We start from the raw sequence: 12267 nt of genomic DNA on the forward strand, positions 1-12267 counted from the left end.
AGCTGGAAAGGGTCACTGGGCTCCTGGCAGGCTGAGCCAAAATGAGGACTTTGCTCCATAATCATGCTGGTCACTTCTGAAGCATACCAAAACCCATCTGTGGGTTTCATTATGCTCACTAGCTCCCCTGCTTGGGAAAACTGTCTGGAAGGCACAAACAGCACACACACTAAAGGTCAGAGACATTCTCAGATTGTGTCCTTACGGCTGTATGACTATTTGGCAGCCAAGGGAAGAGCTACTGTATCTTGTGTTATTTGAACTAAAACAAGTGATGGAGCTAAAGCTGAGCACAGATACAGCCAAGACCTGTGATCCTAAATCTACCTGAAAGCTTGCTTTAGGAGAGAAGCCTGACTTTTAAATGGGTTGGTTCCACTGAAGTCATTGGGAAGAAGTGGTGGATGAGCAGATTAGAAAATCAGATCTGTCTTTAGAGCAGGTATTTTAACCTGGGCTTATGTTTCTAGTTTTTGAAATTTTGGTAATTTGAACACCTTCTCTGTGAAGGTAAGCAATATTTTCATTATGCACATTTTAAATACATTTAGTGCAACTCAGGCCCTGATCCTGCAAGATGTGAACTAGGCTCTTCACTGACAGAAGTTGTCTCAATTTTTCTATTGAAATTGTCTTAAAATTTGGACATGAGTGTTCAGTTTCTGTTTGGCTGTAGAATGTTTCACTGAGTCACAGTGACCTCTTTGTGAGACCTTGAGCCAAATTCACCCAGATTCTTTGACGACAAAATCAACCATCCAGCCAGGAACTGAGGACAGACATGAAGAATGAGATGTTTCAAGAGGGCTGTAGGAGAAACCAAGATTAAAAACCATCGTGATTGCTAGGAGATAACCCTTGGAAATCTATTCCAGCTTTTTCGGTTTCAAGGTTTTTTCAAATGTCTCAGTACTTCCGCTAGAAGCAGCTTCTGCTAAAATACTTCCTTGTCTGAACTTCAGAAAACAGCATAGGAATAGTTCAGATAGACACAATTCTGTTCATTAAGGAAGTCTTGCTCTCTGGGACACCCTCTCAGTCTTCTTCCCAGGTGAGATATTTTCTTCTTTGTAAATGGTAATGGAAAGCTTTTTCTTTCTTCTCTCAGTTTGCTTTATCCCCTCCTCCAGGAGCTGTTTCTTCTTTCCAAAATGTTTTTGTGTTCCCACTACAGGTCCCTATTTGACACTATAGCTGGGAAAGACTAATGGTGGAAGGAATATTGTTTAGTCAAATACTTTCTGAATTTTTAGTAAATCGTTGTTTTTCTAGACAAGAGATTTTAGTGGTGCAAGTGCAGCAAACAGCACAATAAACACCATTTGCAGTGGTGACATGGTGAATGAAACCTTTGTGTGTAAATTTTTGACATTTGAGTGCCTGCCATAAATTTATGAAGTTGCAGCAGCAGGATGTATTATTTCTCTCTCCTCTGTTTTTCTTTTTTCCTCCTCACCAAAAAAATTCTGTTACCAAAAAGGACAAAGAGGTTCTTTCAGCTTTCAACTCCTCATCCTTTGCCATTTCAGCACAAATTTCCTGGTAATATATGGAGATGAATTTCACTCCAAAGTGCTTTCAACATCACTGCTACCAGTAACATCCTTCCTGGGAAGGACTAGATGGCTAAAACTTTGTTCTCTGGCACATCAGTGAAAAACTTCTTTTCCTTTCAAAGATAAGGAATGGGAAGCTCTCAACACTTTTTTTTTTTTTTTTTTTTTTTTTTTTTTTTTTTTTTTTTTTTTGTGAGGAAAAGCACAACTGGAACTTGGATGTTTGGATGGATTCTGTGAATGGAGTGTTTCTAGGACTCTTCTCACCTCTTGAATTCCACCACAGACCCCAGTGGTTCTGTACAGAGCAGCTCTCCACTGGCCTTAATGGCAGCTGGGACGTCCCAACAGCAACATTTCAGTGTCTGCAGTTTGGATCTGATTCCCAGACAGGAGGCCAGTAGCCGTGGACACGGATCCATGTCATACCTAGATCATGAGATGCCACCTAATGTGTGGCACTGCCACTTGCACCACGAACCAATGGGCAGCAACTCAAAGTGTGTGGGTGACTGCTCTGCCTCAGGGCTCCTTCATCCATCACTAAAATAGCAGTAATCACTTTCTGACCAACATATGGAGTTGTCTTAAAAAGATTTCCTCACCTGCCCAAAGGCTTTAATTTCTGCCCATGTGGAGGTAAATAGTTCAAGGGAGAATCTTGGAAAAGTGTTCTTGGAAAAGTTACTGTGCACAGGCCATCTGTTGCTGCTGCAAGTGCTCAGGTGTTTTTGGATTTGGTAAATAGGTATTTTTAGAGAAAATGAGATGGCAGGAGCTACAGAATCCCAAAATATCTTCACTGTCTTTGGCAAAACCCTGTATATGACATATATACCATGTGTTTTGTGGAAGGAACTTCGGGCACCTTCCAGTGATGAATCAAGCCAAGTTTTGGTTACAACTCCATTTTTTTAAGACTCAGCTGTAGCAAAAAAAAGGACATCCTGAGTTCTCAGGTTCCATGTCCTTCTTTCACAGTTGCTCCATTACACCATCACCTTACGAAAGCAGTAATATGATGGAGAGAGGTCTTTCCATGGCAGCCTTCTGACCCCTGCACACAACCCTCTCCACACTGTGTGGCCTCACTGCTCCAGAAATCATGAGAAATCATCTAACAAGCCTACTCCAAACACATCAATGCCAGCAGAAAAAACCCAAACCCTAACAACCAAACAACAAAAAACAAACAAAAAAAACAAGCCCCAAAGTAAGACCTTCAGTTGGTTAATTGAATGAATTGAAACTTAGAGCAACTGTAGATGATCTGATGTTTCAGACCAGTTTGTTCCAGGTCAAATAATGCATCTGGTAGTCCTCTCAGCCTAACAAAAGACATTTTCCATAGGTAATGAGAAGTCATTTCCTACCCTTGCTGCTCTGATGGTTTAGAAATCAGATTCTATTTAATGGCCCATTTATACTCACTTGATCTAAGTCTTTTATCGATTATTAGTTTGCATAAGCAATTCTTTATCCTTGGTATATTTAAATGGATTAGGTTTATGCCCTTAGTCTAAGCTAGCTGAACACTGCAGATTGAGCTAAAAAACCAGATTTGCCACACCTCTCTTTTTTAAATGATCTTTTTTAATGCCCTGGCAGCACTAATCCACCACTCCTCATGCTACCCCTGTGAGCCTTATGGCTCGTTTCAGTCAAAGAGGACTTAGGGAAGTGCTGCCCCAAGGAGACAGTGTGGAAACAAAAGACTCCATATGAATGGTGTTGCCATCTGATGTGCTCAATGCATGGAACATGCTGCTTCCCTATTTTTCCCAAGAGCTACGCTGGAGGCGCTCAGAGCCCACCCAATGTGCAAGTGAACATGACTTTTATCACTGTCCCCACCTCTGAGTGTAGCCTGATTGGAGGCATGCTAAGGTTGTGGAGGGGGAGCTGCAGCCCGCCGGGTGGGTCTGGGAACTTGCTGGCGCATCTACACACCACATGAGCACCTCCACACCTCCTGCTGGGACACTTGTCCTCCCCAGGTCTGTCCTGAGCCTGTGAGCACAGTGCCACCTGGTGAGACGTGTCTGCAGCCCAAATAAGCCTCGCTTCTCACTCACAAACCCCTTTGGATGGGGAAACCCAAACCTGAGCCTAAATGCCAGCACACCACTGAGACATAAATTCACCAGGAGAAGCAGCAATAGGCCTGGAATTTCACCAGAAATGGCTCATTTGCATGAGTCTTCTTGCTCAGGTATCAGCCAGAAGCTGGATTTGCTACAGCCCCAAGCTGAGCTGCTCCTAATCCAACCTTCATCCACTGCAACTAGGTCTAAAATTGAATCCTTTGGAACCTGATGCCCAGGATATGAAAAGTCCTTGAAAGTGATCCCAAAACATTGGATTTGACATACCATTGGATTTGTTATACTGTAACAGCTGCCTGGATAACTGCTCCCACAAAGCTCTCCTTGGCAGAGGAAGGTCTTGGGATCTCCAGGATATTGGTTCTTGCTCAAATAGAAACTGGCCTGGAGGGAAACGTCATTGTTGAATAATCTGACTTCTTTACAAAGTGCTTAGAGCCTGCTCCAGATGCCCTCTTGTCGAGCCATGAGATGTTCTGTGCATGGCAAGACACGGCTGAGAGAAGTCATGGCCTTGGCTGCCACCTACTCACAAGCATCCCCTGAGCACAAACTCCCACCTTGGGCCTCTCACCTGCAGCCTGTGGGCAGGCCTTGTGGGCAGGCAATGATGATCAGGAATCAATGGGGTAATTTCTAATTTATGGGACTTGGAGTGACTGCATAAAGAAGGATTTTACCTTTCAAAGTAGAGATTTTAATGCATTACCTAAATATACACATGTCCAGATGCACAGAGGGGAGGGTTGTTTCTCCCTTGTGCTAGGGACAGCACACCCCACCTCCCACCCCCAACACAGCCCTTTAGAAGAAAGAAACACAAACTTAACCAACTCCTGTCTTTCCTGCCTGCACAGATCACAGGGATGACTTTAGAATCCACGCTGCAGATAACTAAATGAGGCTGTCAGCAATATGGGCACCTACAGACGCTGCAGGTGTCCAGCCCCACGTCACAGTGCAGGTGGAGCCAGTGCTGTTTTACCTGAACTGTTCAGGTAAATACAGGCTCCTAGAACTGCTTGAGGTGCCCTCAATGACCCCTCTATCCAGGGCTAGCAAGACAAGACCTACATCCTTCTGTGTGGGCCAGGTGGGATGCACTCAGGGAACCATATCAGACCATGCCTCTCTGCACACCCTAACGGGAGTTCCTGTGTAAACACCTCTATTTGACTCTCAGTTGATCTGTTGGTGAGAGTGAACAAAATCCTGTTTCTCAGCTCAGCTGCACAGCAAGCTTTTTTTTTTTTTTTTTTCCCCAGAAATCACATATTCAGACAACTGCAATGAAGACTCTTCATTCGACATGTTGATACTGCACTGAACTCCAGCTCCTAGCTCACTTGTGGTCACTCATCTGTCCTATGGTATTCCTGCTTTTTCTCCTTATCATTCACCATAATTACTCTACAGCAAACACATGGTTCTGCTTCCCATGAATTAAGGCTACAAGTAGGGATTGTGCTCCTCCCTTTTGGAGGATTCGAATTTTCAGCTCTGTTGAACAGATACGGTGTTAAATATGGTTCACTATCCTCCAGCTGAGGAGGACAAATGCACTGAAAGGTGGCAAAAGGCATATTTCACGAGTGAGGAAATGAAATAACAAAAATGAAAACACACAATGTTATCTTCTGCTGTCAATGGAACAGCACTTTTCATTATGTCTGTATGCAATGGGAATATTAACTCGGATGTGCGGAAGTGCAAATTAAGCTGCAGATTTAGATTATCATATTTCAAGAATAGTAACTTTATAGGCTTTTTAAATTTTTCATTCCATGTAAAACCTCTGTGAGTTATAAGCCTTTTTTGTCAACTATATCTTATAAGTGAGAGGTTTATATTCCTGCTATTACATTAAAGGAAGCGTTTTGCTGCTAGGAGAGTTTAGCATTTTATAGAGTTGTGGTAACTTTCCCTTATACTCTAGCATGAAGCACAATTAAGACAGAAATGTTCAGTAGCTTTATTATGCCCCTGTGTGAGGAGCTAATCTTTTTATCCCCCACTTCATTTTTCAGGGACTCTCAAAGGGTTTTGCAAACTCTACACATTTGCCTAGTGCACTCTGTAGTGGCATAAACAAAGAATACATGGACTTCAATAGGGACTTTGGCTTTTACATTTTTAGTAATTCTACTTTCTCTTACTGCAAGTTTCAAGAGTACTGGAATTTCCCAGTTAATATTCTGGGCTTGTGGGTAAATTTTGCTCACATTAATTTGGGCTACTTGTTACTTTTGTGGATAAGCAGGGGAACAGAGGACTAGAATTTTTAAAGAAATGTATTTATTATTTAAAGGAAAATTTTCTTTACGCAGAACAATACACAGGTTCTCCTCCTGAACTACCAGTGGGAGACAATCTCTGATGAATGCCACTCAATAAAAATGAAATAAATGGTTTTTTTGTTTTATTTTTTTTTAATTTTTTTTCTATAGGAAACCAGCAAACATTCCTAAGGAAGTAACTCCATCATTACTATCTTTTTCGAGCACTGGATTTTTGATTTAGCCTGGCTTTCTATGGACACACACCATGTGCATTTGTTGCCCTGGGTTCTGCTGTCTGATTGTTCCTTCTAATATCTTGCAAATCTATTTGCCAATTTTGATTGAATTTGATAGAGTAATTGAAGACTCAGTGATACAAGCAAATGAGGTGAGGACATCTGGCTCATTACCATGCCTTGGATGGACAATGGCTATGGACCCAGGGAACCTGGGTAATAATTGTAATAGAAGTAATCTATTGTTACTCTCCCAGGATTATCCTCCGGCATCCAGGGCTGGAGGTTTGCAGGGATCCCAGGCCACAGCTGCTTCCTTTGTGTCTTCTAATCTTTCCTACAAAACCAAGGCAAATCTTGTCCTATTCTGCTTGTGTGGTACATATTTAAAGTAGAAAAAGAGACCCTCTGAATAACCTGAGTGAGTGAAAGCTGCAACACCAGCAGTTATCCCTTACGAGACTTTATTAAAGTTACTCTCCCTGGAGGTTATCCAGCATGCTTTGTCTTTTGTCTCTCTACTCCTTAGGCCTCAATTACATTGTGATAAATTGTCCTGAGTAAAGGAAAGTGTGAAGCAGACAGTCTGATATTTTCTTATTTTCTGCCTTAACTCTTGGGCATTGCCAAGTAAACTGCCATGGAGACCAGCACATAAACATCCCTTCCCCAGGACAGTCTTGTGGGAAGAAGCCAAGGAACTGAAACATCCACAGCAGTAGGCTTCACCTGGCGCTGTAATTTATAGTGACAGCCACACAAAACATTTTCTCAGTGATACACATGAGAGGAAAGTGCCTGGTCTGACCATGTGTGTGTCAGCAGGTGGAAGCATTTCACAGCTTCTGCCCTGCACCAAGCTCTGCAGCTTCCAGACCATCCCAGGGGATGGACATGGTCACCTGGTGGCTCTCAGAGCCTGGGGGAGTTTGGGCTGGGCCCACAGTGATTCACTGCATCAATAGCACTTCTAGTCCCAGTATCTTCTTAAGGCTGCCTTAAAATTTCCCTTCAAAAACACCAGAATCAAGCAATGTAATGGTACTACTAAATGTCACTGTCAACACTGGCTACACTTGCCACAGGAGCTCTTGGTCCCTGTTATTTTTTTCTATGATCTTCTTGTGATGATTGAATGTTATAATTTCCAGGATTCCCACAGGCGATCATTAAAATGCTGGCAAGTTGGTATTGATGATTGGTTCCCACTGCACAAGCAGAGTATTTCTCAGCAGATAAGTGCACATTTTTTGCCTTGAATGGTGAAATAAATGTACACTGAATTTCTTTCCCACTGGCTGTTTATATTTCAATACACGAGGATAATTTATACAAGAAAATATAACATTCGTGATTGCATCCAGCATTTACAAAAACAGCCAGGCTCTTCCAATTTGAAAAGAAAAAATTATGTAGGAGTTGGGGGACTATTTCTATGTTGATTTTGACTTCTGAGTCATCAAGTTAGGAGAAGGCCCTGTGGCAAAAGTGCTCACCCTATACGGAGGGTGGAAATGAACTGAACATGAACACAAACTGGAAAGGAGAGAGCATCTCTACACGGCCCTTTCCCTCTCCATGCTAACCATTTCGTACCCAGGAAATTCATGGTGAGGTGCAACCCCTTCCAAAAAGGCACCTGGTGAAAAAACCCCAAATGTGTATTATGTGGGGATGTAAAAATCCCTCCTGGTCTGAGAGGGCCTGCGTTTGAGGACAGCATTCTCTGGCTTGTGCCTTTGGTGGCAGCAGTACAGAGTCCCTTTGCTCAGCTCAGCCCAGGACCTCAGCAGTCACAAGAAGAGCAGCACAGAGGCTGGAACGCCCTGGGTTAGGATGTGTGACCCTGTGACATCACCTCAGCAACCCACACTTGCCTCAGAGCTTCATGGAGGGTGAGAAAAAGCACCCCAAAAGCAGGCAGTGATATTGAAACTGAAAATCCTTGCTGATGTCTAATGCCAGGCACTGGCCTGGGAATAACCACTGGGAAAAAAAGCTTTCTCTGCTGGAAGAAGAAGCTCTATTACACTGAAGGAAAGAAGAACTAGGAGCACAGAAAGCCCAGCTATCCAGTTTGGCCACTTGGATGGTGTGTCTCAGTTGCTTCCTGCTGTGCCTCTTCCAGCACCGGTGGAGAGCACCAGACTCTTCCCGAAGTGTCTCCCTGCTCCCTTCATTGCCATACAGAGTGCATGGCTTCCTTGTCTAAGTGCTCAAACAAACCCCTGCTCCAGTGCAATGGATAAAGGCCACAGTTTCTCCTTCTGCTTCACTGCCAAACTTGCTCCACCAAAATTTTCACTCTGCAAGGCTACAACAATCAGGCAGTCACACCACCATGAGGTCAGGGCTTTTGCCAGCATATTGGACCTTGCAGCAGGGCAAAGCACAGAGAGTGTAAGAACCAGCCTGTGGCTGTGGCTGTGCATGTGCTGGCCCAGCAGCATGCAAAGTCACCCATCAAACACCATCATTTTCTTTACCTCGTCTGACCCAGAGCAGACCCATTTTCTTAATGCAAAGCGTGTGGCAATGGGAGTTATATTGGTGATGAACTGTGCGAACCTGGCAGCTGAAAGCAGAATTCTTCCTTCTGAGCTGGAGCAGGCACTTTGTCAGCTCCCTGCTGCTGACTAATGAAGCAGGTAACCTTTTCTTTCTTGCAGGGCTTTCCTGAATGGACTCAAAATACACATCAATCTTTATTAACACTGTCACTCCTCCTGCAGAGATGCTCTCCCTCAAACCCACTTTTTCTTGTGCAGAAACAAGGGCTTTCCAGCAAATTACCCATACCTATAATTACACCTGAGATGCCAGATGGTCACCTGCTGATGGGAAGGCGACCTAACAGGTAACCACCTAAAAAATAGGTGATGCTCTGCCAGGGTGACACAGGACATAAATGAGACAACAGCTAAGGTGATACACGTGGCAGTTTGCAAAGAGCCCTGTCAGCTACATTGATGGGGAAGGGGGGGGAAATGCATGAAGAATGAACCAAGTACTTACCTCTCTCTACTGATTTCTGAAGAAATAATTTTTTCCCCTTCCAAAATGAAAGACTTAGAGAAATAAATTTGTTGGTGGTTTAGTTTTGGGTGGTCACAGTTGTGTAGGGTCCTTTGCTTCCCCCTGCTGTCACCCTGAAACGGCACAGGGTGGGCTGAGGCTGCAGCCAGCCGTGGGAGTGGGGGAACTGATGAGGATGGGCTCCGCCGGCAGGCGCTCCCGCATCCCACGGCTCCCACGGCGCTGCGGCCGAGAGCCGTGAGAGCGGGAGGCAGCAGCAATAAAAGCCTCCGTGCAGCGTCCCAGCGAGCCGAGCACAGCTCTGGGGTCCCACCGGAGAGGCTCTCCCAGCTGGCTTCCACTGAAGGTTGGATTTTGCCGTTCCTCTGCCCGGTCTCCCACACGAGCAGGTGAAGGGATTTGGCACCCACAGCGCTCTCAGGTAAGAGGGGTTTGCTGGGACGTGGACAGCGTGCTGGCTGAAAGCCAGTGTGGGGCTTTGTGGCTTGTTAGGAACCCGGATCTGGAAGAGGACTTTGCTCGGAATATTTCAGAAAAATAAAAAGCAATTGTTCCCTCTAGCAGTCCTTAGGGAAGAGCCCTTGCTCCGGAGGGGGTTGCTGGCCCATGTACACCTCCCGTGTCCCAGCAGGGATCCCCTGGCAGTCAGAAGCCATCAGGTGGCAACTGGGATCTTAGGAAGCCCCACCAATTCTGCCTGCTCTGGCTGCCAGCACTGAGTGGGGCAACCTGCATCTGGGAGAGAGAAGAGCTCAATTTGAAAACTCCGAACATCATAGTACAAATGTGGATGGACATGGCTCTTGTTTGGACTGACACATGGTGGGGTCAGCCTGAAGTTCTCTTTTGGCTTTGCTGTAGGTCAGGCACGCACCAGTCAGTGCTCACCCTCTTTTGACTCCTATTACCTAAACATTTAGGATGAAAAGAATGACCACAAAAATAGTTTAAAGCTAAAACTAGCTGAAATAAGGAAGGAAACAGGCTGGAGGGTCTGTGCCACACACACTTATCACACTGCTGCTTGTAAGGGACAAGGAACTGAGTTACACCAGGAGGCAGCAATGTGAGACACAGCATGTGTTCCGGGTGGGCAAACCTGGCTGCCCAACACCAGCAGTGAGAGCACTCAGTGAGGAGTATCAGACAGCCTGGAAGAGGCACAGGGGTGCTGTGACTCTAGTGTGGCTCAGCTGCAACCTGCCATCCTAAAAAGCAGCTGTATGGAAAGGCTCCAGCCTCCTGCAAGGGGTTCGGAGACTTCTCCCCACTGCTTGCTGACCCTTCTAATCCAAGGGCAGGTCCCTTTCCACCGGGGAAACAAACTCAGGGAAGGACTGATGGGAGGAGGTCCAGAACTTGGCTTTGGTCTTTAAGTTTTTTTTCCTGGCTGAGTTTTATGTTTTTCTTATGACTTTCCCAACTCACTATCAAACTGGGAGCAGGTACACTGGGGCAGGACACTTTCCTGCCCTTGTATGCCACCACTCTTTGTGCTGTGCCAATTTCAGTTTCCTGTGAGTCTCAGTGAAATTTCCCTGTTTCAGCTGTGACACAAAACCATTTTGCAGCTGCCTGGCTGTTGAATTGGCACAAAAGAAAATAATTCATCCTTAACACCCACAGCAGCTTCTGCAGACTCACCAAAGGTGTGCGGGAAAGGGCAGCACCTCTTTATCTGGCAAATAGAATTAATTCTCTGAGGGATTTGTCAGTCCCGGAGAAGTCCAAGCCAACATCTGAGGAAGGACTGAAACCATTACCTGGTAGTTATGTGTGTTGTGTTCTTGTGTGAACAGGCTTTGTGCACAGCCATCATGAAATTGCTTTCTTTTTCTCACCTGTTAGAACCGCGCACACAGAGCTCTGAAACACGGTCACTTCTGGGCTCTGTCACTAGGTGGTGACATGCTTCCAGATATCGAGTTCTCCTTCAGTTTGACTTTTTATTTTAGTGTAAAAGAGCAGTAAATAAAGACAAAACCCGTCCGTCTTACCCTCTGCTTATGGAAAAACAGCATTCCCAGCTACAAGAAATTCTGCTTCAGATAATTTGATATTTAATTGATTTTTAATATGGCATTGGATTGATTAATATTGTTTCTGTAAGAATTGCTGCTATAAAAGTAATTTTAGTCATAAACATTTACACAATGACTAATATTCCCAATCTATGCACAATTTAGAACACCTTTGTCAGCAGACATTGCCAGATGCAAAATGAATGCCTGTTTGTGCATCTTCTAGAAACAAATCTGCACCGAAAGCTTTAAAGTTAATATGTCATTTGGCTGGTAAAAGTACCAGTTTCCCTTCCTTCTTTCTGTTTTCCCTGAGCATGCAACAGTGCTTATTTTTTTTCCTTGAAATGCTCATCAATAGTTGCAGCCCACAGGCACAGTATTTGCTCTGCTGAAGAAAGTTTTGTGGCTGGTATGAGACACATGCACTCACCAGAGGTCAGGCACTCACATATAATTTCCACTCCAGTCCACCATTCAGTACTGATGGAGATATCCTCTGGGATATGAAAATGAGGGCTGGAGAAGGAGAGCTAAATTCCATGAGACATCTGATGAAAGCAGGCACACTAGAAAGCTGGATGTATGTGTTGGTGGCTGGCTGCTGCCTGCAAAGGTTACTGATCTGGTGGGATGTCTGTGAATGCCTCAGTCCCTGACTCTTGCTTGGTCATTCACCCACAGGTAAAACCACACCAGCCTCTATTAACTGCCAGCAAACAGAATCTGCAATGCCAGTGTGCAAGGATCAAACCCCATCCCCTTTCCCACAGCAGCAGAGGGTCCTGTCTGGGCTGTCTGAGACAGCCCCCTCTGCTCAGCCATGACTAGCAGGGCTTGGACAGACTTTGGAGGGGGGTATGGCCACGGATCAGGTGGATGAACAAGTCTGTCTCCATCTTCAATACATGCCTGGGACCCCGTGGTCCCTAGTAGGCTCTGGGCCAAGCTGGACACAGCATTGCACAAAAAAACCTAGGGTGGATCTCATGACAACTTAGTGAGGCTAAGCTTAAAATGCTGGTCTTTAATCA

The sequence above is a fragment of the Pyrgilauda ruficollis genome, unplaced genomic scaffold (genome assembly GCF_017590135.1).
Source record: "Pyrgilauda ruficollis isolate IOZ18807 unplaced genomic scaffold, ASM1759013v1 scaffold20, whole genome shotgun sequence".
Classification (NCBI taxonomy): domain Eukaryota; kingdom Metazoa; phylum Chordata; class Aves; order Passeriformes; family Passeridae; genus Pyrgilauda; species Pyrgilauda ruficollis.